Genomic DNA, 27,053 nt, shown 5'->3' with positions numbered 1-27,053 from the left:
TGCAGATCTTCAGGACTTAGGATTTGCTTGTCTCTTTTACATGTTGAATTGTACTAGGGAAGGCACTTGTTTAATTTATTTAGGCAAAATTGCAATTTGTATCACAAAGATCAAATTTAATGTTGATAAGAACGTGTATGCATACATGCATAGATAGATTTCTGTATATGCATATATGCATGTCTGTATAAAGGTCCAAAGAATGGGCATTGGATCTGAAATCTTGCATGTGTCTGGGGAGATAAAAATAACTGCCTAAGGTTAAAATCCTCAACTCATTTCTTGAGTGATTTCTTCAACAAAGGAAAGATAGAATTATTTTATTTTGATTATAGAGTATGATCTTTAAAGTGGAACAGTATATGGCAGTCAAGTTTACTCCTTTGGAGAATGGACAAGAAAATGTCCCTGAAAAGAAAATGCAAGAATGGAAATCTGTTTGTTTGGGGGTTTTTGTTGTATGTGTGTGTTTTGGTTTTTTTTTTTTTTTTTCTTTTTTTGGGGGGGGAACTTTCTGCTGGGTGGTGATCTGTGGCTGAAAGTCTAATTCCCACTGAAGCCACAGCAGTAAAACTTACTCAGACTAGATGCTTCTACTGATTGATTAGTTTACACGACTGCAAGCAATTGCTGTTGTAAAGAATTCTGTCAAGTGTATTTTGTCAGTGAAAATTTCATAGATAATTATTTAAAAGAATGTACAGGCGTATAGTGTTTTACATCAAATGTCTCTGAAACTTCTTAGAGAATATACCCTGAGAGTGCACAGCAAGTTGAAGTCTGGAATATTACACAAAATACCTCTTCTGAATCAAACTGATCTAGTCTCTCCCTGAAAATATAGGAAGACAGTCTTTATTATTCTAGGAGTTGAAATGAAGTATCTGAAAAAAACAAAAACCACCAAACTTAAAAGACACCATGAGTAAAGGATTCTGAAAAAGCTAGTGACAGAAAAAAAGTGCCAATCCCTAATTTCTTTTAAACTCAATAATTATGAAGAGCAGAGGAAAATGAAAGTATCTTTTTGCCTGTTTTCTCATTTACACATGGAATGGCTTGCTACAGTTAATTCAGAGAAGGAAAACAATTGGAGTAAAAAAAAGTAAAGTACGTGATCCTGCTACTTCTTAGATATCTAGTGTTGTATTTTAGAGATAAAATTTTCTAATAGAAAATCTACTGTTTTTAACAAGTAGTACAAATATGTATTCTATAAGACGTATCATAAGTTAAACTTTATTTTACAAAATTTCCACTAGTATTCCTCTGATTGTACAACTCTTTCCATATTCTTTCAATTGACTAATGATGTTAGTAGCATTATGCATGACGATAAGATTAATGTGATCTGACCTTTGTAAGATGGAAGACTAAGAAAAACTTAGAGGGAATATTGGAAGAAGTCACTATAAATATCACTGATCATTTTCCTGCTAGTCTTCATGGTGGCTGTAGGAAAATAAATGATGTTTTATTTACAGTATCAAATTCTGCAGATACACAAGCACCATCATTGCTCCACTTTTTGCTGCTGCAGCAAATTTAGCCATATAGTCTCCACCAGTGCCTCCTTATTTCTCATTTATGAAGGAAAAAATGTATATCACACTGAATTTGGTCCTTAGCAGAGACAACTAACTCAGGACCTGAGCAAGACCTAGGTGTTTTTCATGAAGTGGATATACGTATGCTGTTGCTTTGGATTAAGAAGCAAATAATTTATAACAAATAATTTTAGAGATGCTGACAGCCAATTAAAATATTTGGGGTTTTTTCTAAAGTAATTAACAAACCATATTTGTGTTCTGTAGCTGGTTCAGAAGTGATTTGGTTATTTATTATTAAATAGATTGGCAACACTATTTCTGAATCCTCACAGAATAGTGCAAATAATATGGAAACAAAAGTGAAGGAAGGCATTGCTGGGGCTGGGAACGGTTTAAGATTGTTAAGAAAAACTTTGCAGAGGTGAGAACTCAGAAAGAGGCCCAGGTGAAAGTATTACACTTCTCTATTGCTACCTTTTCCTCATTAAAATCTCGCTTAAAGATTCACTGCTCCTGAGATGCACACAAAACTAGATTTTTATATTCATGAAAATATAACACCCGAGGGCTTTAGTGCATATTGTCTTTTCTGCAGCTGCTGCTTATTTTGCAAGCTCTTTGGGAAAGGTGCCCTTTGTCTTCTACAAGATAATGTATGTTATTGATCATGATCAAAAATAGAAACAATACATTTGATTATACACAGTATGATATTCAAGATACCCTTCCAATTATAATCACACTATGTAAAGTGAATGTGAAAGGTAGCAGGGGACTTCAGTTCGCTCATGTACTATAGCTCCTAGCTTTCAACTGTTCTGCTTGCCGCTGTAGTTAATGTCTGAGAATTAGTGACAAGCTGCCATGGAGGAGATAGGTAGGTATCTAACATAGGATTTCACAACCCCGCTGGCTGCCTCAGTCAAAGAGCAGAAAATGAAAAGAAACAGATAGGGCATATGTTCCACCCCTTTGCATTCCCAAGCATCTGAATCTAGGCCAGCTGGAGATTTCTGCCTCTGCTCAGCTATGAGACACCTCAGCTGTAAGTCAGATAAAAGCACGATACAAGCGTAGCTGTTTAATGTCCCAGATAGGTTTTAATTGAAGAGGTTTTGACAAATGCATAAAACTGTAATCAAATATGCAGCCATGTCCTCAGTTGACTTTGTGTGAGGCTCAGATATAGTCTTAGAAGACATGCTATAGACAGCATACCAGTACTGAGATACCTGCTAGGGGTACCTTGAGCAAGGGCTTTTAGTAGTGTAGGGGTAGATGGGGCTGGATGCATCTCCACCATAATGTAAGATAGAAGGAGAGGAAAGCACTGCTGTATAGTTTTCATTCATGTAAGAACTTTAGGAAAGGCCATTGAACCACATAGCACTATCGGCAGGGCTAGAATCACCACATTAAATATGCAAATGGAGATTCACCATTCTCAGAAACTTGGTTAAAAATTAAAGCAACTGCAGAGGAGAAGCTGTAAAATAGCTGTAGGTACAGGCAGTTCCAAGGATTTTATTGTCAAGTGTATCTAAGTCCTCCCATCCATTTAGCTTTGAAATATCATTTTTAGGTAGCAAAGTATATAATGGCCTAGAATGACTATCTATAGCACATACAATTATTCTGTGAAATACTTCATTTTTCCTCTTATTTTCTTCTTCAAGCATTAGAACAGGCTGCCCAGGGAAGTCGTTGGTTTACCATCCCTGGAGGTAGTTAAAAGACATGTAGATGTGGGGCTGTTACATGAGTTAGTGGTGGACTTGGCAGCTAGGTTTATGGTTGGACTCAATGATCTTAAAGATCATTTCCAACATAACCGGTTCTGTGATTCTCTTCTTCTTCGGAAGAATTCTTTTTACACATGTCTATGTGTTGTTTTATGGAAAATGGAAGATACATAGATGAAGCACTATGATGTGTTCCCTGTCATTCAGAGAATTATTTCCTTGCAATTTGTGTGGTTTTGATTACTACAATTCAGGATCGTAGATGTTTATATGTAGGCACTTCATCTGAATGCAATAAATATTTCACTATTAGAACAGAAAGCAGGCGTTGTTCTAGGCAGCGTTTAAATAGTTTGAGTCATCTATTTACAAGCCAGCGTATGTGTTTCACTCACGTTTCTGAAAACAAAAGGTAATATATTTTTAATTCCAGAACAAACACTATTCTGATGCATCTATATGTATTAAGAATACATGTGCGTTAGTATCATAGCATATCACTGATTTTGCCACCTTCCTTCCTTGCTACTTCTTCTTCTACTACATCAGTCACAACTAATTATCACTTTTAGCCAGATTTTAGATTATCTTAATTGTCCTCTACATTTAATAGTTACTTTTGTTAGATAAATTCTACTGTTCTATAAGACTTCACAGCTTTCTACATTGTCCAACTACTGAATACACAGCAAGTAACTGGGCATGTTTGCATGCCAGATTTGTGAATGAGGGGAAAGAATCAAGCATACTCTGGCCTTAATACTTGCACAAAAAAGCACATTTAAATATACAATTTTCTGTGATAGCTACTTATAGTAATTGTAATCACTCGTTATTTAATAATAATGATTGGATTACCTTTTGGTTATGTATTCCTAGTATCGCCTTCTGTGCTGCGAATTAAATAATTTTTTTCTTGTTCATTTTGCAGTCTGTGTGAAAACAAGACTTCCCTTTATACTTACACATTAATGTATTCTCTTTTTAATCTCCAATGGTGCTGAATGCAGAAGCATTTTAGGTTGCTTAAGGACTGATCAGTCTGGATGAACTAAATACTGACCTTGGCCTTAGTTCAGTAACATATTTAAGCACACATCCTCATCAGAAAAGGACAAAAATGCAGTAAATTCAACTAAACTACTTCTTCCTTCCTAAAGTTAGGCAGATACTTAAATACTATGTTGCTGCCGGAGCTTTGACTGGTTGTCTTCTAGGTGAAGTATCCTGAGAGGTTAGGAATGTAGGAACGCTGAATCTTGGACAATTTTTTAAATCCATCGATCTATCTCAAACACTGACTCATATCAGACACCTTTTTTGTACATGAGAATGTGCAAAAATCTTTGCCACAGATAAATCACTTGTAGGAGATTCTTATTCTTTTTTTTTCCTCCTAAAAACCTGACATCTAATACTTTGTGAAGGCCTCAGAACGAAATGGTTTCAAAACATCCTGGATATTTAGAAATGTTTGGTGATGGTGTAGCAGGTGTGGTGGGTTAACTAGGCACGTATGAACATGGAAGATTCTCAGATCACTTTTCAACCTTTATCATTCACAGATATTCCTAAGGTTTCTTGTAAAGAAAGGTATGAATATATAGCACTACAATTAAAATGCTTTTTTTTGAGTGGGACTGTGTAAGGAATGATGAGTTAAGATCAGTAACTTCTACTGTCCTAATATAAAAGAGCTCACTGTAGCTGGAACATCCTATGCAAATTCAGGATGCTACAGAAAATGATCTTGTAATTTCATAAATGGTCATTCTTAATGTTTGACATTTTCTGCTTTTTATGTGCTGAGCAGATATCATAAACTCACTGATTTTTTGTTCAAATTGTGTGGTAACGGTTCCAGTTTTGTATTTAATGGACATTATAGTAGTTAAGAGAGAGCATAGAATCCAAAGATAACAGAAGTTTAGGAAGTGTCAAAGTATTGCTTTGACTATGCTCATGATCTTTAGTTCTATTAAAAGCTAGCTAAAAATATTTTCCTTTACTTCCTTGATGCTATACTCAAAATTTAATCTTTGGCCATGATTTGAGATAGAGAAGAAATTAAAAGTTTATATCCCAGGCAGAATAGGCCTCATGTAATTTGGTATCATGAACTACCTAGGACCCATCCAATCCAACTATGAAAATGTAATTGAGACATCTCAAGTAGGAATCAGAGTGATACTGACCCCTTATATAAACCATGCATTTATATAAAAAAATGAAGAGGTGCTCTGGGAGAGGCAGAGGGGAACATGATTTCTCTGTATGTGTACCTTTCTCCATCCACTACCCTTGATTGACAGATACCTCTTATGTGCTTTGGTGTAAATGTCTACTACCACATATCTGTAGCTTTGGAGAGAGAAATTGTTGCCAAAGCCCAGAAGGCTGAAGTGAGAAAACCTATGTGCTGATAAAGCAGTGTGTGAAAGTCTTCATAGGATTTATAAGCTCAGGAGATGTGCTGCTTCTGCAGGAACGGATAGTCTCAGGAGACCAAAAGGCTGCTGACCACACAGTGGGGTACACTGATGGTAGGTTGTGTAACTCAGGCTGCACCTAAGAGGTCAGGGACTGCTGAATGCAGATGAAACCTGTAGGGTCATATATATATAAGATGAAACAGACCTCTGAGGGACTTTGTAAACACTTGTATAGAAGACACTGGTGTGCCGGTGGCTCTTTGTTCTTGAATCCACTCTTGGAAATGGACTCCAAACTGAGACCTGGACAAATGAGTATGTGAGAATGCATGTGCGAATGAAGTTTGTGTGAGTGAATAAGTGTATGTGTTTTGTTAATAATCATTTTAGTAATAACGAAAGCTTTTTTCTACTGATAATAACTACTTGGTGTATAAAAGCTTTCTTAAGAAATACTGATTGTGATCTCTGTCTGCCGTCTGTCACAGAGGAGATAAAATGTTGTAGTGGTGCATCTGCTCTGCATGATTCTCTAGGCTGCTCTATGATCTCAGGAATTCCCATCAGGCCTTGCCTTTTGTGTAATGAGTAGAGCAGTGAAATCTTCCATGGCTAAGGAGCGAGTCACTGTTTGTACCAGGGACTCCTGTCTTTTAGCCAAGGTGGGAAGTGAGAATAAGGATAATCAGTCATCCTCTGATAGCCTCAGAACATTCCTTCCCTTGGTTGTAGCCTGAGTGGAACGGTACCACTGTCAATGGATTGAAAATTTCCAGTAATTGCTGACTTGTGTTGTGGCCAGGATGGAAATTCACTAATGACTAAAGCAAATCATCTTGCGAACCTATAAATGATGATCTTTATAAACAAGGCCCTTTGAGTCCTCCTGGACTGCAGCAGGCAGTGATCAGCGTCTCCCTCTGAGTGGAACAACTCTCAGAGTAATGGGAGGACTGTTGCCTAAAGACGGGACCTGGGCTGAAGTTCACCATTCCTCAAGACTTAACCCTTGCCTGTTGAGAAATTCTGAGACATTAGCTGTGAATATTTCACTGATCTTGAGGGGAATTCTGAACAGGTATACCTTTATATGTCTTTATGTGTGTGTGTACAGATTGCTATAGCAAGTGTAGTAAATTCTATTGGCTCACTTTATGAGATCCACCACAAACTGCTACTAAATGAAAACTGTGTAAAAATCCCCTTTGTAGTGAATTGGTACACTTGTAATCCTTTAGATATATGCTGTTAACCAAGTCAAGTCAGAACTAAGGCTAGATCCAGCAAACCTAGGCTCCTTTGGGAGTTCAGAGAGCAAGAGTGTCTATTCTGAACTTTGTGACTCAGCAGAAGGATTTCCTTATTACCTATATCTTTTCAGTTAGACATAAACTCTTGTCCAAGTCTGAGACTAAGATTGGATTGTGCCGCATGTAGGCTCCGTTAGGAGTTCAGAAAGCATGGGGGTCCACTCTGAACTTCGTGGCTCGGCGGGAGGGTCTCCCTTACTCTTTGTGCCTTTTGTCTCTGTCAGTCATTTTTAACTTGATTTTACCTCTATTCTCATTTGTATGTTTCATCCATTTAATGGAATGAACCTTGCAATCGAATTCTGTTAAGTCATGCTTTTATAAATCCTATTAAAATGGCTCTTGCTAATACCTTTCATGGTCATTCTTTGAGTGACCCTAAACCTCTCATTTCACAACAAATGCACGGAATGGAAGTTTTCCCAGCTTCAACATCTTACTCAAATACCTGCATTTAGGTGGAATGAATTTGGGCCTTGCTACCTAAGAAACAATATATTGGAGGAAATGTTGCCTTCGTTTAGAACTGTAGTTAGTAGTAAAATCAGCTACAGGAGAAATTGAAACAAATTCTTCAGTAGATAGGTGGAGGACAATCTGTCATCCACATTTTTCTGATACTTCTAGCCCCTATTAATTTTAGAAATTACTTTGCACCTTGAAGTCTTAGTGAAATAAAAAAAAAAAAAGTGTAAGATTTTCTTAATTGGCATAGTGTTTAACACGGAGCATCTGTGCTATCCATCTAAAAGTTCAACTTAGCTTGAGACTTTTCTAGCAAAATGTGTTGTTTATAAGAGAAATCAAATGAAACAATGCTCTTCAAATAAAATTTGATTATGTGTTTATCAAAATAGGTTTTTCATAATCAAGAACATTTGAGAATCAAGCCTAAAAAGAATAATTCGTGTGCTAAGTGATTTTTTTTTTTTACCTGTGAAGTGGAAAATCTAGTAGAAATCATAGAAAAAAAGAAAACAAATCTCAATTTTAATATCCTGTGAAAAATGTCTTAAACACACTTGAGTTACTGGTTTTTTTTTGGAATTGCCATCTCTGATTTATAGTAAAAAGTCTTGAATTACAGAGGGGAATGGCAGCCTCATCCAGATGCAGTCCAGTACCAGACTAAATTTTGCTGAGTCCTTTGACTCAGTGACGTTGCGTAGAGATGGGTTTCAGAACCCAATCCTGTCCCGTTGTATCCTGAACATTCTCCATTCTAATTTCTCAAGCTTACCTTTTGTTTGCGTATTTCTTGTTAAAAATGCAGACAAACCTTTCCCCTCCCCCTTTTATGCAACATTCATAAAGAAAATAGTTATATAATTAAAGAATTCTCTCAGATCTTCAACTTCATTAAAAGTATTTGCTTAAAAGATGGAATGTTGTTTTTGCGTCCTGTTGGGTTATTTCAAGTAATTAGAACACCCCATACCTTAAGATTATAGGAGAATCGTTTAAATAATTTTCTTCTGCAGATATTTGCTTTGATTTTCTCATTGTCAGTATGGAACAAATTATATCAGGGACACCCACGACGTATTAAAAAAAAAAAATAAATTTGGGTTAGATAAAAAATTTGACATCACAATTTAATAATACTGTACTACATATAATAGCTTTCCCTATTCCAAACAATGAAAATATTGTACATATTTTTCATGTTACTGGGGTTTTTTGTTTGGGTTTTGAGTTTTTTTGTTTTAGTATGTTGTTGTTGTTGTTAAGTAATCGTAGTTGAAAACTGGGCCTGCAATGAAGAACATTAAGTACATCTTTATGATTGCTGTGAGGAAAGCCAAGAAACTGCATGATAAATAAAAATCGTGTTGATTTAAATCAGTGACACTCAAACTGGAACTGCTGCAAGTCTGGCATAAAGTAGAGCCACTAGGAGCCACAATGTATGTTTCACTAGTCTACTATACAAAAATGCATGTAAAAATGTATTTCAAAATAAAGGTTAAGACGTTGATCCACTGAATTACATATAGTTTGCTGTACTAACAGGATTATTTATGATAGGTTCAAAGTGGTTTCTTAGATTATAAATCAGAAGTGAAATTCTACAGTGCTGTTAGATGAGAGTGGTAAGTTTTATGGCTGGACAGGCAATCGACTGAGTGCAGGTTTTTTTCCCTTCTGATTCAGTGAGAGCTGAAAATATATCTTCAATCTGCGTGTCTGCAGATAGAAATACTAAAACGGGGTTTTGGAGATTTCCTTATATTGAGAAGCAGATTTCTACAAGCCTGATGGTCAGATTCTTTAATGCTATAAACTGTATTTTGGTGGGTTTTGTCCTCTGAGGTTAGGGCATAGTCTTGTAGGGCTTAGCATTGTGGCCATTGCTAAGTTTTTAAGCAATTGTTCCATAATGTGGTTACTTCCTGGAATGCAACAGCAAGCCTCAAAAAATCTGGATCTTAACCCACATGAGTTCTTGAGACCATAGTGACTTGGAATTTCCCCAAAAAGGTATCAAGGAAACATTTCTGACCACTTGTCCTGCTTTCAGCTGGGATAGAGTTAATTTTCTTCCTAGTAGCTGGTACAGCCCTGTGTTTTGGCTTTAGTCTGAGAACAATGCTGATAACACACTGATGTTGTTGCTAAGTAGCACTTACGCTGATCAAGGACTTTTCAGTCTCTCATGCTCTGCCAGCGAAGAGGGGCACAAGAAGCCGGGAGGTAAAAAGCCATGTACACAAGCAGAGCAAAGCAAGGATTTCATTCACCACTTCTGATCAGCAGGCAGGTGTTCAGCCATCTCTAGGAGAGCAGAGCTTCATCAAGCATAACAGGTAGTTGGGAAGACAAAATGCTATAACTTCAGATGTTGTTCCCCCCTTCCTTCTTTTTCCCCAGCTTTATATGCTGAGCATGAGGTCATATGGTCTGTAATATCCCTTTAGTCAGTTGGGGTCCACTATTGTAGCTGTGTCCCCTCCCAGCTTGTGCACCCCCAGCCTACTCTCTGGTGGGGTGTGGTGAGAGGCAGAAAAGGCCTTGACTCTGTGTAAGCACTGCCCAGCGGTAACTAAAACATCCCTGAATGATCAACACTGTTTCCAATACAAATCCAAAATACGGCCCTATAGTAGCGACTGTAAAGAAAATAATCTCTATCCCAGCTAAAACCAGCACTCACCACTATCACGAATTAATAACAGTGCAAATAGCAAACCACAAAATGACTTCTGGCCATGCTCTCTCCCCACTATGAATCTTGTATATATATGTGGATTCACTACTTACTTCTGCTCCTGTCCCACTGGTACATCTGCTCATCTCTGTCTTTATGAAATTTCCTTTAGAATTTTTACTGTCAGTTGCAGTTTATGGACCTTCTTGTGCCTGACAAAAGGTTTTTTCCTGGATCATGGGTGTTCTAGGAGAAAACATAAAGAAGTAAATAAACAAAAAAGACCGTAACAACTGCAACTGAAGTTCAAACTATTTCACTTTTAGATTTTATTATTTTTAGTACCTGTTATTAAGATACTGAGTAATCCATGCTTCATTTTCTTGCTCTACAGCAGAATATTGTTTATGTAAGCGGAGTATATTTCACATTTAAGAAGAGAATTTTAATATTGTGAATGTTAGCCTGTGAACAAGTTACGAAATAAGTGCAGTTTCTGCACTTCCAATTAGTTTTTTGACATTTGGTGAATTTTCTTTTCTTAAACTATGCATATTACAGTGTTATTAACACCTTAGGAAATGCATGTGCCCATGTACATGTTGTAAAGTAGCCCCTGGAAGTAATATTTTTCCATCCTCACATCACAGAATCTGTTTGTAAATTATTTTAAAAGTTTGCTATTAAGCCAATCTCCGTCTGATCCAACAAACACATGTATTAAAAAAAAAAAAAAGGCTGATAGAACCAAGTGTCATCATGTTTGCTCTTATAAACATAAGCTATGTATTGCTTTGAGGTTTAAACTAAAGATTTAGTTTTTACTTTCTTTGCAAATCTGGATAGGTGAAATAGGGTGTGTGAAGGACACAGACACACACACAAAAAATGTAGTTACAGCAAGGGAACTGGGGTTGGAGTAAGTCTGGTGCAAAACATTAGATTTCAGACTCCTGCTTTTTTATTATTTTTTGTCTCTAATTATGAAGGCAAATCAAATGGGATTCATCACACAATGCAGATATATTTTCAGTAAGACATCTGAAGTACTCTCCCTAAGTTTCTTTTATAATCAACTGAAAAAAATAGGTGTTTCTAGACTGAGAATTACATGAACTATATTAAATGTGTACCTGAGGATGCAATGAATAGGACTTTACAACTGTTTATTTCCTTCTTCGGAATGTAAAAGGAGCCTACATACAAGTTTGATTATTCAGCCTTATAACTCTTCACAATAGGTTTGTGAAGTGAGACAAACACCGAATACTGCTTTTTGTGTCCTTTTTTTTTTTTTTTTTTTGTACATTGGAGGTGCTGAAAGTCCATTTCTGGAAGCAGCAAGAGTGACTCAGTTAACACAAAGCTGAAAAGCTTGCTTAGCTTTTGTTTGTAACAAGAACCATTTCACATTCATACTTCAGATATTTCTGGACTTTTTTGCCATATCTTATGATAATGCTTTCAAGTTTAGATACTACACACATTGCAGCTGCCAGATTTCTGCAAGACATAAATTTAGACCAAAAGGAAGTGATTCTTCCTTCTTTTTCCCAGCTAGGGATATAGCTCTGATGAGATCTACTGCCTAGGAAGAGGATTAATTTCCTTTGTCTTGGGAAAGTTCAAAATTTTATTGTTATACACATCACCTTAATCACTGCATTATAGTGGAAAGTTACATAATGAATATTCCATCAGCTGTGCAAACAGAGAATTGAGATCTACCAGATAAGAGATAAAACAATGTAAGATCTTATGTATAAACTTTGTAGTTAAGGCAACCATTTATAAGGGTGGACTGAAGTATTTTTTCATTTTATTCCTGACGTATATCATGTAAAATCCAGTTGCAGTGTCTGGAGTAAGAACAGACACTCAAAACTCTTCCTTCCAAAGTGGATGCTCTAACCTCTAGTCATACTCAACTGTTTCAAACATGTTCTCTCCCCTGCATGTCTTTTTTTCTTAAGTAAGTGGAAGAGGTATATTGAGGTACATTAAGGATAACTGTGCCCCATAGTATTTTACAACATGTAGGCTGCAGTTGTTTTGAAGGAGATTGAAGAATTTGTATCAATGTCAAAAAGAGGCAGTGAATTGGCTCTCTCTCGTGTACTTGTCCCAACCATGGCACACGTTGACTGCTGTTGGAAAGATGGTGTCTCATATAGCCATTTAAGAAAAGAAAGATATTGATGCTTGGTCTTTGAATGTGAGATTATACCCCAACTTCAAAGAACTGTTCAAGACCATGCATCCCTAGAGAATGCAAGCCCTTTCAGATATATGACTAAAGTCAGCTGATCCCCAGAAATACACCCGTACTCTCTCTCAGTGTGCTAGTTATTTTCATTCACAGACATTTTCAAGCAAGCCCAAGCCCCATTTTTCCCTAAACTTGCTAAATTTTTCAATCTGCCTAAGTTTTTTTTGCTTTAATAGTTTTAATTAATCCAAATGTTAAAACCATTATTGGAAGGAAAATCAAATGTGTATAGGACCCCAGTGAAAGAAATCTGCTGTGTCTACACTGACTATATATAGTTCAGCACAAACCAGCATAAAGTGACAGTGTTTCAGAACATTGCTGTCATATAGATGGATATAAACAAGATAGAAAAGCAAAGATGTTATCAGTATTACCATATTTTATTCATGAAGGTTAAAGCAGTGCTTTACTGAAGGGTACACAACTCTTGATACAAGAGGAAAAGGCTCGAGTAAAGACAAATTGAACCCAGGACTACCTCATTTCTCTCATGGACTTTACAGACCATGGCACTGCACTCATATGAAAGCAGACAGGTACTGAGTTTCTCTATCTCCAAATAAGAGAGTCTGAACTTTCAGTATCTGTGTAATTTACAGTTGTACTCGTTTCATTTCTGTCATATATTTAGTACTCCTAAGTCATAGAGACTCCTCTGTCATTGCTAATATGATCTGCATAGAAAAAATTAAATCCATTAACTCCTCAACTATTTTAATGGTATGGTGTGGTATACACATGACTTCAAATACTGTTTACTGAATTGACTGGATGTTGGTTCACTGATTTAGTTTCACAGCCTAAGTTAGATAAGGTAAAGGCATTTTCTGACACTGTTAAACCCATTTGTTCTGCTAGCAGGCAGGGTACTCAACAGAATGATCCCGCAGTAGCCATATAACATGCAGTTTATTAAACAAGCACGCTAAAGCAAATAAGCACGCTAAAGCAAACAAGCACAGTAATCAGGTTTATATCTATTTAATATAAGCAGTAAATAAGTAGAATATAGTGAATCAGAGATAGATATATGTATAGCACAGAGAGAAATTAGCAATGCATCAAATCATTTCTGCATAGAGAGAACAGAGATTAAGAAGAAATATATCACCAATTACTATCGAATCATCATCCAGGCCCACACTTCAAGCTGGGAAGCCGCGTTGCAGCTGATGCCAGGTAATTGAGAAAGTTCCTGTGGAGTGCATCCACCCATAGGTGAGGCTTTGGGGTCAGCTACAAGAGGGTCCTGCTTTTCTCCTCTTAGAAAAACAACCAGCTTTATGCCACTTTTTGTTTACTCGTGGAGCCGTGCAGTTTCTTATGATCTCTCTGTTGTCTGTGCTGAGAGTGTTGGCCAGGCGCCCTAGTGTGGCCAAGTATGAAGGTCATAGAACAGCTGCACCCTTACGTTTTCCTGCCTCTTTCTCACAAATAGTCACAATGAACATAAATATATATACTTTACGAGTACACTCTGTCAGAAACATACTTTGTTATGTCTCTCAGTCATGAGTGGGAATCAACTCTTAGCTAGGGTCCCACCCATTATATCATTTTAACAACTTCTACTTAAAATCAGAATCCCTTTTAAAGGCAAGTACTTCACATAGGTGGTGAGAAGGAGAGAAATATTTCTGCAGAATACAAACTTAAGACAAAATCTCTAATAAATAATACATCGAAGATACTACAAGTAAGCATCTGCATGAAATCCAGTAAGATTCTTTATCTATATCAGAAAAACTGGTGTGTATCAGTGTCTGTATAAGCGGATAAGGGAGATGGCAGGGAAAACAAGTTAAATAAGGTTAAAAAAATAAGTTTTTATTATGACTTCTTTTAGTTAATATTTTCATCTGTATGTCATCAAGTGTGTAGGGTTTTCATGGCAAGGTTTTGGTAGCGGGAGGGACTACAAGAGTCGCTTCTGTGAGAAGCTGCCAGAAGCTTCCTCTGGGTCTGATAGAGCCAGTGCCAGATGGCTCCAAGATGGACCAACTGTTGGCCAAGGCCAAGCTCATCAGTGTCAGTGGTTTCGCCTCTGGGATAACATGTTTAAGAAGGGAAAATAAACTGCAAAGCAGCAACTTCAGCCACAGAGAGGAGTGAGAATATGTGAGTTTTGGGTTGGACTAGATGACCTCCAGAAGTCCCTTCCAACTCTGATGAATCTTGTGAAACAGCTCTGCAGTTACCAGGGTGAGTGCAGAAGGAGGGGAAGAGGTCCTCCATGCACCAGAGCAGAAATTCCCCTGCAGCGGAAATAGACTGGTTTTGGTGAACACCTAAAGTGCAGACATGGTCAACTCACCACATCAAGTTAGCAGAAAATTCCTCCTGTGTCTTCAGTAATGCCAATCAGTGGAACTGCATATTGATTTAAAAGAATTTGTAACTATAAAATACAACCTAATGTATAGTATATGGCAGAATTGGGCCAAAATTTCTGTTACTAGATCCTTAGGTACTATTACATACACAGTAACAAAACCAAACCCAAAACAATTTGTTTAGTTGAAATGTTTCTATAAATTCAAATATCCTGAAGAAATATACCAGAGATGCAATTCAGCTGCATTTATGGACAATGCACAAGAAAGTTGACTTTGCACAAAGGTGTTTGTGTTGAGGACCTTGATGTTTGTTAAATAAATCTGGCTCCTTCAACACTAATATGCTCTGCTTTGTTCCTATACTGCTAATGATGTGAATTCCTCGTGCACATTTTGTAGGTGACATCTGAAACATTTTAAGCACCAGAAGGGATGTGGCACCAAGGTCAGACCTCAGTTGAACTCTTTTCAAACCGCTTTGAGCCAAAATAATGCACATGAGTTATTGCACCTAAAGGTACCATTTGTGGCAAAAACAAGTGTGTCCTCAAATAGCTTTTTTTCACCATCAAGTTCAGTTGAATTTCACTACATAGTATCCACTGATAACCTATGCAAAGGTTAAGGCCTGTTGGTGTTTTCTAATGGATGTTGTGATTTATTCATTTCTAACTCCATGTACACCTAAATGAGAATGACCCATGGAGTCATTTTAATTAAAAGTCTCAGTGCCCACTTGTTTGCCTTTCTGATTCACGCATCTTTACTAGTCCATTGACAAGTCAAGTGAGATACATGTGTGAATGCAGATTTTACAGTTTAAGTTTCATTGATGTAATACTTGCAAACAAAAATCTCTAGAATAAATTCCTGCTATTTCCAGCCCTAGGAAACAACCTGCTTAACTCAGAATTGGAGGTGATTATTTTACTGTTCCTTTGAAGATATTTGTCTTCCTTTTTAAAATATTTTCTTTCGTAGAGTACCTTAATCAAGCCTTTCATCTAGACAGATAAACAGATCACTCAATTTTAATTATTAGCTTCCTTATTCCAACAATTTTCAACAGGGTAGGATGTGTATTCTAAAGACTGAAGTAAAATTAGTACCACCTGGTCCATCAGTATTACTACATGTAAGAGCGAGCAGCAGGTCATAAGCCCTTTCAAAAACTCTTTCAGGATACAAACTGTTTTAGAAAAAATACTTTCATCTTTACCTGAGTAAACAACATTCAGAGAATATGTGCAGAAAATAAGACCTTTTCAGCTACAACTGCAGCTACATTGGAAAGAGAGACTTCTCACAGTTACAGAGGCAGTAGTTTTTATGGCACCTGAAATACTGTTGATACTCTTGTCTGGTAAAAAAGTCATTAGTAATGTAAATCTATTCTGCATACCTCCAGATAATGATAAAAAAAAATGCAGGAAAGAACAATAGGAGAATAACTGGGGGAAGATTTTAATTCAGTGTTTACAAAGAGTCAGTGAAAGTTTTGTCTTACTGAGAGGAAACTCGTATAATTTGTCTTGTTCAAAGTAGCAGACTAGATCTCTTGGCTCAGATGTTAAAAAGCCAACACCACTGATGAAGACTAGCATTTAGGAATAATATAGTACATAAAGAATATCAAACATGCCACTATAGGTCACACACAGAGTAGTACTGCTAGAGCAGGGGGATTGGACTAGATGATATCCAGAAAGTCCCTTCCAACCTCAGTCTTTCTGTAATTCTGAGATTCTGTGTGGCTTGAGGGATATGACTTTTATGACTATGGGACTCTTTCTCAGGGTCAGAGAATCCTAGGAAGAAATAGAATCTGCCTGACCAACTGGGGCATGAGCATTTTTGCTTACAGGCTAGGCAACCTGGTGGAAAGAGCTTCAAACAAAGGAAGACTACATCAATGGACAAGGAAAGAGCTACAAATGTCATCTCTCTTGGCTTCTGTAAGGCCTTTGATATGGTACCCTACAATATCATCTATCTAAATTGGAGAAATACAGATTTGATGAATGGATAAGGAATCAACTGATGTTTGCATCCAGCGGGTAGTGGTCGATGGCTCAGTGTCCAGATGGACATCGGTGTTAAGTAGTGTCTCTCAGGGGTCTATATTGACACCAGTACTGTTTAATATCTTCATCAATGGCATAGACAGTGGGATTGAATGCACCCTCAGCAAGTTTGCTGATGACACCAAGTTGAGTGGTGTGGTTGACATGCCTGAGGCTTTGGATGCCAATGTGAGGGATCTGGACAATCTCTGACATGCCTCTGAGTCATTTGGGTTTGTTGAGCTTGGTGAAGAAAAGGGTTGAGGGGGGAATTTATTAACATGTATAAACACCTGATAGGGGAAGTAAGGTATTTTGAGCTAGATTCTTCTCAGTGGTGTCAAAGATAGGAAGCAATGGACAGAAACTGAAATACAGAAAATTCCATTTAAATATAAGAAGACATTTTTACTGTGTGGGTAACCCAGCAATGAAACAAGATGCCCAGAGAAGCTGTGGAAGTCTCCATTCTTGGAAACAGTCAAAATCTGGGTGGATACTGTCCTGAACAATCTGCTGTAGCTGACCCAGGTTTGAGCAGAGGGTTAGACTGGATGTCTAATTAGTCCAGATGCCATCCAACCTCAGTTCTGTGATTCCATGATATGATTAAAGAACAGCTGTAACCTTAGAGGGGAAAAAAACAAAACTATGAAGGGCTTCCTGAAAGTCTGCTTTTTTGTGACATTGAAAGAGATAAAAATTCTGAAGATTCTATTTCCTTTCAAAACAAAGGTGTGGTCAGAGGAGTTTAACAAAAGGGCTGGAGCCAGAGGGCAAATTCCTTGTAATGATGGCCAAGCACAACAATAATTAGGCCTCTTCTATCCTGCTTCAAAAATCAATGAAAACCCCCGGTATCTGGAGCACAATGAAACTGGGGAGAATTTACCAAGAGTAAAAAAACCAACCATCTGGTTTTGCTGCATGTAGTCATATTAACACTGTTGTAGCCTTTTTTCAAAACTCATTAAAGAATATAAATGAATCCTTAAAGTCTACATAATTTTTATTTTAATCTTTCATAGGAAAGGTTGGACAGAGCCTGGGGTGACATGGTCTGGAGTGAGACATCCCTGCCCATGGCATGGGGTTGGAACCAGATGATCTTAAGGTCTGTTCCAACCCTAACCATTCTATGATGCTATGATAGGAAATACAGTGACTTTACTGATACTCTCAGTTTATCTAATGGAAAATCAGACTGTTTTTCTTGTACTGGAAATGATGCTAGTTTATACACATCAGTTAACTATTAAAGAATGCAACATACAGCTTGTGTTTGGAGTGCTACAGTAGCACATTCTTTGCAATTGTAACTTACTTGATACTAAGTTGGAGTGCTTTCAATATTACTGAAAATATTTCCATTACATGAAGGGCATAGCAAGCACTGTTTTATAACAGACTGCAAAAGTACACAAGCATTTTCATAACACTTTCTGATAATAAGGCCTGTTGAAGTGGTGCCCTGTGGCTTGCTTCCTAATGTAAGTCATGGATAGTTGTGGTCCAGTATTGCCAGTGAAGATGAAAAAGCTTTAAAGATTCAACCTGATGCACTTTCCGCAAGTGAAGTATCTCACTGAAATCATGTATGGAACTACACAGATGGGAATTATCTGCATGGGAATGCAAGAACTGAATTGGTGACCCATTACTGTAACCACTTTTAAGAAATTCTATTAATGTACGCTACCACTAAAAAGATTCTGCTAGAATCATAGCTTCTATATAGGATGACAGATGAAAATATTTTAAAATTTTCCCCGATGAGATGAAAAGGAACAAAAGCTTACACAGGAGAAGGACCTGAGTTACTGAATATTCAGATTTTTATGATCTTAGTTTTTTGTTCCCTGAAATTCCTTGTATTTTGAGTGTCTTCTCTTTCACTCCATCCCTGTCCTGCATGTCCCTTCACTTCAGTCTTTCTCACACTAATATCACAGTATAATTTTATTTTGAGAATGTCCTGTATTTGTTTCCCAATTTTATACTTTGACTTTGAATTTGTTGCATACAGAAACTAAGCATACTAAAAACTCTCCCTTTGCGTCTGAGAGTGTATTATCCAATAAGAATGAATGGTGGCAAACATTCATTTACACTTTAATTAGAAGTTTGATCAACATAAGACTCCAAAGAGGTTAATTGCAGCCAGGATTTCCAGGTGTTCTTCTAGAACACTGAGCATCAGAGGTTCAGCAACAGTTCAAAGGTTTGAAGGTTCATTCTTGCAGTTGTGAACTACCAGTTCTGCTTAATCATAGGGGGTTTTTTTCACTAATGCCTAAGATTTAAGTAAGAATAAACCATGGTTTGGGTAGTTAATGAAGCATTTATATTCAAATATTTTCATCTGAAATGGGAAAAAAAAAAGTTCAATCCCTTTCCCGTTATTGACAAGACAATTAGTGAAATATAATGTTAATACTAAATATATTTTTTGGACAACATATTTTTTCCCCGGCATGCTTGACTGGAAATAGTGACCCAACACAACTAAGTAACAAATCAAACCTTCTAATCATTATACCTTCCACCCCTCCACCCCCTCCCTACCCCCACATGAACACGTGCACACATACACTTCTTAGATTAAAAAATTATTCTGCATAACATAATCTGTGATTGTCTTTCCTGGGACTTTTTCATTCCTACTCAAGGACCGACCTTTTAGGTCATTGTAGGCCTTTATTTAGCACAAATTAGTATGCATAACCACAGAAATATTTTGCCTAAGCATTAGTCAAAGTAGAACTCTTAAAAGCCCTGGTCAAGAGAGAGATTTTTCTAACAAAGTTGAGAGAGTGATAGGTGATAAATGGTCCTGGAAAATACCAGGGAAAAGGGAAAAGAAAGAGAGACGTATAGGCTTACTTAGTAGTAAGTATGGTAGTGTAAATGGTAAGAATGAAGTGTAAACACTTAAGCGAAGAGGCTAACGTAAAATAATACGCTGTTATTTTGACCAGTCTGTAAAAGGAAAGTAATGCCTTACCTTGATCTTGAATGTGTTTGTGTTAGTGTCATGCCTTGCACACAATAAAATTGTCCTTGTCAGAGCCTGTGGTCATTTCTTGTGAAAGATTTGGAATCTTCAGACAGGAAATTCACTGGCCCAGAGGCAATCTGTGATACAATACAGACAAAAGGAACTGTAGAACCCCAGGGAAACAATGGTCATTACAGACAACACAAGAGTATTCCAGGGAATACAAGTCACAAGCATTACAATCACTCTTCTTAAAGAAGAAAAAAAGACAATTGTAAAAGAGATCCCAGTGTCCTAATGTTACAGTAAAACCATTACTGTAGTATATGGAAGCTGTCATTAAGTACAACAGACAGATACACTTCTAATATGCTGTCTTTTCCCCACAGACTATTTATATTTTGATCCTTGAGGGGGAATGCATTGTTTACTTGGTCAGAAACAGAATTGGTAAAAATGTAGCTGTCTTATAATAAACAAAGCTCAAAAAAATCCACCAAAATTCATCTAAGCTTTTTAGATCTGCTTCTCTATTGCTCCATATTGCATATAGTTCACATCTGAATAAAGAGAGTGAAAAGTGAGTGTAATAAGCCACCAAAATTAGACTTCGCCAAAATGACATAGTAAACAATAAAGCAAGCTTGGATGCAAAGCATAATTTTTAATATTTTAGCTCAGATTAATGAATTCTAAATGTGTGAATGCAAATCCCAATTTAAGGAAGAACAAGTGAACCTTTTTTTTCCTTAGCTTTTATGATAATCTCTGCTTTCTGATAATGCTTTGAGTACCAGCTGACTCAGGATATAGTTCAATTTTTCAACGCTGTTTGCAGCAGAAACTGTTTAAGCTTCTGCCCAACTCTCTCTCCAGGTATTTATTCCCATGTTCCTCTTGCAGTTCAATGTTTCTTCAGTCAAACCTGTGAAACTTACTGGAAGACTCATGGGACTGTGACTTTAATCCAGGTCCACTAAATAATAAGTTAAAAACCCCACTGCCCACATACCTTTTTTTTTTTTTTTTTTTTTGGTGGTGGGGAGGGCAGTAGAAACAACATTCTAAATTTGCTTTCATCGACAAAGCTATTTTAGCAGATACAGTTCCCTAGTCTGGGGGAGGGAGGTGATTGTCTCTGTCTACTCAGCGTTGTTTGCCCATTTGGCTATAGTACCAGAGAATGGTCCTAGTGCGTTATCATTCCTATAGAGACAAAATTCAAGAATCCTATCAATTCAAATAGCCAGTAGTCTAGTGGTGTAGGCACAGGAACATTATCAAGCCAGTTCCTCAGAGAACGTTTATGTCTTTTGGCATAGACATTCCATAATCTGGAACAGAGCTCATTTGCACTAGATGCTCATTGATTTGATACACTATTTCACAGTAAATGTGAAGTAGGTAAGAAATAAGTTTCGTGACATTAGCAGAGTCTCACTAAACTAACAATTCAGCCATAGCACCACATAGCACCATAATTATGTTACCTTTGAGATCAGTCGAGTAAATCTACTTGTTGAACATGACTTCACATTTACTCAAGTTGAAGTATTAGTCCACAATAAGGAATTTCTTCACTAAGTAGTTGTGTCACAAATGGCACTGGACACAAACAGACGAAAGTATGTTTGTGTTTGATTCTCCTGCTTTTTTAAGGTGTTTTATTTCTATTGTGAGCCTGGACTGAAGAAGTCTTTCTTTTCAAGACAATTTTTCAAAATCAGAATATTTTCATTATGGAAAAATATTTATGAGAAGTTGGATTTTTCTGATGAAGACAACTTCATTGGTATATTCATAATGAGCACTGTTGAACACTTCTTTCAGAAATCATGTAGCATATTGAAGAAGGAATTGGGTCGACTGGAGATGCAAAACTACTTAAGGAAAATAAACCTAACAAGCAAACAGAGAGACAAGGAGACATAGAACACAAAAATATGAAAACTTCTGAGACAGGCTGATGGTAGATGAAAGGGTTATTGATTCAGTGTTATATGATCCAATAACTCTTACAGTACCAAATATCAGAATTGAGATTTGGTTTTACTCCTGTATGCTTTAAAGCATAATTCCCAAAAATAACATCCATTCGCCATTGATTTAAGTAAGTTTGACCTATATTTTATATATTAAGAAATTAAAATGAAGACTAAACATGCTTGTTAAAATGATTTTCCAATGCTCCTCATACAGTACTGAAGGAATATTTAAATGGAGAATGAAGCTGTACTGTTAACAGTTTTTTTAGGTTATAGTTGGAAAGTTCAAAGAAAAAACATCTTAAAAAAATGTGAACTGTACAAATTCAAAGAATATTACTTATTCACGTGAGTTTTGGAGGAAAATATTCTCTGAAGAAAACACGCTTCCTAAAATCATTGATTACCTTGCAAATACATGATAAAACCAGTGTCCTTGTAAGGAGGATATTATTCTTGGTTCTTATATGGATACTGAGAAACACAACATCTGAAGAATGTATTAAAAATTATACATGGTTTATTACCACCTAACAAAAACTGATTGAAATGAATTTGTAAAGTGAAACAGTTGGTGCTGAGGACCAAGAATCCACATTATATACATTTCAGAAATTCCTTTGGACCAGTTCTATCTTGGTTCCGTGCACCAAACACCCACAATCTGCACTCATTGAGAGTTTCTTATTTTATTTGAAAGAAAAACGGTTCATTCTGAAAGCACTCTAACTGTAGGTTGTGTAGAGTAGGAGGTGTAAGGAAGTGGGGATGACTGGAAGTTTTTTATTCAAAAGCGCACTAGAATTTGATTTAAAATGCTGATGTAGAAGCATCCATGTAGAGCATAGAGGGCAAGAGCTTCAAGCAGAATTCAACCCCAAGCAATGTTTTCCTTTCTTAAGGGAGAAGTTCTTCTGATTGAAAACGTTAATGCTTACTTCATGGAACTTTCTTGATGTCTTTGTCTCTGTGTTCATGCTTTGAAGATTTGCTTTTTACATCCTATCAAACTCAATTTCAGTGGCTCTGAATATTTTGGAGTCACTAAACTTAATTAAACTCAAACTCCTATTAAACTGAATTTCAGGACTATCTGCAGTTACTTTCTGGGGCATCCTGCCATACGCCCCAGAGCTCATATAACTGTGGGTCAGCTGCATGTGGGACTGTGCTGCAATTTCCGTTCCAATCACAGACCTAAGCTTTGTCTCTTTGGAAGCTGCTCTATGGAAGATTGTTGATATGTGCCCAAACCAGCTATGGAATTGAGTGACAAGGCCCTGAGTGCATTGCTCCTGCTTAGGGGGTTTGGCTGCAGGGGTCTGCTCAGAGCTCGTGTCATAGAGGAACGCAGCACTGTCAAACTAGTACTGTGGCTGTTCTGTGCATGGGAGTGGTGAACTTACTTACTGTAGAATTTGGATGTGTACGTAAGGAACAACAAAAAAATACATAAAGTTGAGGAAAGCTTATCATAGATCTTCTTCAGCATCTTGGGGAAGTAAATTTCCCTTCACTGTTTTTTATTTGGTTTTTTGCTCCCCCTCTTCCTTCCCCCAGGTTGTTTGTAGGAGTATTTCTTGAAAATCTTACAGGTTTCTTTATTGTCCTAAATATAATCAGCCTTAATTATTTGTTTTTCCTTTATTTTTATCACTTATAGGATAAGCTTTTATTTACACCTATTCTTCATAAACTTTTCTTAAGAAGAATAGATTCAACAAATCATCAGCTCACCTAGCTTGTCTTAAAGGCTGTAAATTCATTGATAAATTGTTGCAACAAACAATTATGAATTAAATCTTCAAAATAAAAGGACTAAAAGTATTTTACATTTAAATAATTACTATCATGATATTAATAATGATACAGCATTATACATCTTCAAAGCATTCGGCAATTGCTAATTAAACCTCAAAAGACTTCTGTGAATTCTTTCTGCATTATTAATACTGTTATACAAGTTTTCTAGCTAAAGCCCTAAGGACTAAAGTCGTAATAGGGATTTAGGCACCAAGAATCTCTTCAGGCACCAAAATTAGTCAATATTGCTGTTCACAGAAGTCCCTTCCAACCTTGCATATGAAGTTTTTAGCTGATGAAATTTATGCTAGTAACTTTTCCAGATGCTGGCTAATCTTTGTCAGCAAAGGTAAGAGGAAGATGTTACCTGTTCCACTACTCTGCCTGAAGTTAGCAAGCTGAACTGATCATGTATCTTCTCCCTACCCTTTGAAGTTTTAATAATTGATCTTAATTACCAACTCCTTCAATTCTAATTATTGTTCTAGGTTGTAACTTAAAGAACACAGGAATAAATAAATGTTCTATTCATACAAGTTTAATCAGCCACTGCAATGAGTTCTTAATACACTTTTAGGAATATACATGGGTACAACTGCCTTAATCCGTAAGAGTCAAATCTCTATGGTTTGCTGAAAGGAGCTAGCTTCCACTCTTTTACCTGCTAGATAAGCACTCCAGCAACAACCAGGTGACGGCAACTGTTAAGGTCTTAGATGGAAACTGCTTACCTCTGTCTCACAGTTAATGAAGTTAATGAAGAGCAAGAACACTGGTCTCTTTCAATGCCCTAACTACTGACAGAGATGATAATTTTAACAATCAACATACTTCTCCATTGAATACTTACTTATTTCAAGAGTTCATTGTCTTCTACCATTATGCTTTCTTAGAGCTTCTGAAAATGTGGTGTTGCAACAAATGAACCTTGCAAAAATTAAGATCTGTGGTTCTACGTTACATTCTCAGGAGACAGATTTCAAGTTACAGATGTTCAAGCATGAAGAACTGTATCAGAAATCATCATCATGAAGATTGTTCCAGTGACTGATAGAGGTTTTAGAAGGTAACATTTAAAAATGTTTTAGCTTGTTTGGATATTGTCCGTATTAGAAAATTTGGACTTTAATGCTTTGAGCCTTTTTGATCTTTTGATCCCATGTCATCACCTGTCAGTCACTCAGGACCAGGGTACACAGGAGACAGGGTTATTGCAGATTACATTGTTGAACCTGGGTATCTGCTACTATAAATAGCACTGTATTGTTAAAACCATTATTTAATTCAATATTATCATTACCATCATCATAGAATGGTTTGGGTTGAAGAGACCTTGAAGATCACCTGGTTTCAACCCCCCAGCCGTGACCAGGGACACCCTCCACTAGACCAGGTTGCTCAAAGCCCTGTCCAGCCTGACCTTGAACACTTCCAGGGATGGGACATCCACAACTTCTCTGGGGAACCTGCTTCAATGTCTCACCATAGTAAAGAATTTCTTCCCAATATCTAATCTAAATCTGCCCTCTTCCAGCTTGAAGCCATTACCCCTTGTTCTGTCATTACATGCCCTTGTAAAAAGTCTCTCAAGACTATTCCTTTTATTACCCATTTAATATTTCCTTAGTAATCTCTTTACAGCTAATAGTTGCTGTAAAAATATTACTTACTTTGTTTTTATATGCTAAGCATGTGAAAAAACACTGCATGCAATTCTTACGTATAATTCTGAAAAAAATGAGGAACAAGACCATGGATCTAATTGTATTAAATTTCCTAAAGTTGAGAAAACTTTGGCTCAAGAAGGTTTTGATACACTGAGCATAAATAAGACAACTAAAGATCAAAATCTTTTTTATGTCATATGCATGTCAATTATTTACTTCAGAAAACCCTTAGAGTTCTTAAAACTCAAAACAGCTCACATACTTTCAGATTATAATAATTTAACAGTAAAAGAGCTCACATGCTCTTCTCTGCAATTTCTATATAAGATAGCACCCTATACAGAAAATTTCACCTGGAACTCCAAAATTACCTGTAACTTTCTCTTTGTTTCTGTCCTGGTTTCGGCTGGGATAGAGTTACCCTGATCAAGGGTGGATTTACCCTGATCAAGGACTTTTCAGTCTCTCATGCTCTGCCAGTGAAGAGGGGCACAAGAAGCTGGGAGGGAGAAGAGACAGGACACCTGACCCAAACTAGCCAAAGGGGTATTCCATGCCATAGAACATCATGCCCAGTATATAAACTGGGGTGAGTTACCCAGAAGGGACCAATTGCTGCTCAGGGTTGGGCTGGTTATCAGTCAGTGGGTGGTGAGCAATTGTATTGTGCATCATTGGTGTTTATTGATTTTTTTTTTCTTGTTTCTTTCCCATTTTAGTTTTATATCTCTCTCCTTGTTGTTTCATTTATCATTATTATTAGTAGTATTAGTATTATATTTTAATTTATTTTAGTTATTAAACTGTTCTTATCTCAGCCTGCAGGTTTTACATTCTTTCGATTCTCCTCCCCATCCTGCCTGGGGAGGGGAAAAGGTGGGGCTGAGTGAGCGGCTGTGTGCTTCTGAGTTACTGGTAGGGTTTAAACCATAATAAGTTTTAAATTCACCTTTCTAATTTTAAACCAAACTGTGTTCTCATAGAAGAGCTGTCTCTCTAGTCAATGAGGATACCATACCCAGAACTTGCATCTCCTCTCCTACTTCATAGAAAATCAGTTGTATGACTGATAATCAGCTGTTCCTTATGTTCCCTTTTCCCAGCAGTATCTTTTACATGATCAGTGTGAATGTTTTTTGTCTAAGACTGGTTTTCCCTAATGAAATCTATGAATTCTTATCTGGGGAGTATGAAATTCATAGAATGTGTAACTTCTTTTGTAGTCAACACTGTAGAACTGCAAGTGTGATGTTCATAAGTAAGTACTTAGATTTTACTTGTATTCTAAGCAGATTAGCATGCTAGCAAATAGAGATTGCACTGTCTACATAATCAAAGTAAGTTCGGTACTGTCTGTTTAGTCACTGATGCATAACTCTATCCTTCACAAACTTCAGGTGAGTGAGGTTTTCAAAATTTTAAGCAACAAATTCACAGTAGATAATATTTTTTTAAAATCTAATTCAGAACAAATGTCAGATCCTTTGTCTTCTTTGTTCTTCTCAGTCCTTTCCACACACACCTACAGACTTGCTTAGTTTGGTGCTCAACATAACTTCAGTGAAGCAGGAGAATTTGTGATGGTAATGGTTAAACTTGATGACAGTATCATAGTCTGATGCAAATTTTCCATTTCATGCCAGTAGTCAATAACCTACCTTTTCATCTCCAGATTTTACCAAAGCAGCAGAATGAGAACGTTGCCACAAGGGGTAGTAGACATCTAGGTAAAGTGGAAAAAAAAAAA

This window comes from Strigops habroptila, chromosome 6 (assembly GCF_004027225.2).
Source record: "Strigops habroptila isolate Jane chromosome 6, bStrHab1.2.pri, whole genome shotgun sequence".
Classification (NCBI taxonomy): domain Eukaryota; kingdom Metazoa; phylum Chordata; class Aves; order Psittaciformes; family Psittacidae; genus Strigops; species Strigops habroptila.
This window is presented reverse-complemented; position numbering follows the sequence as displayed.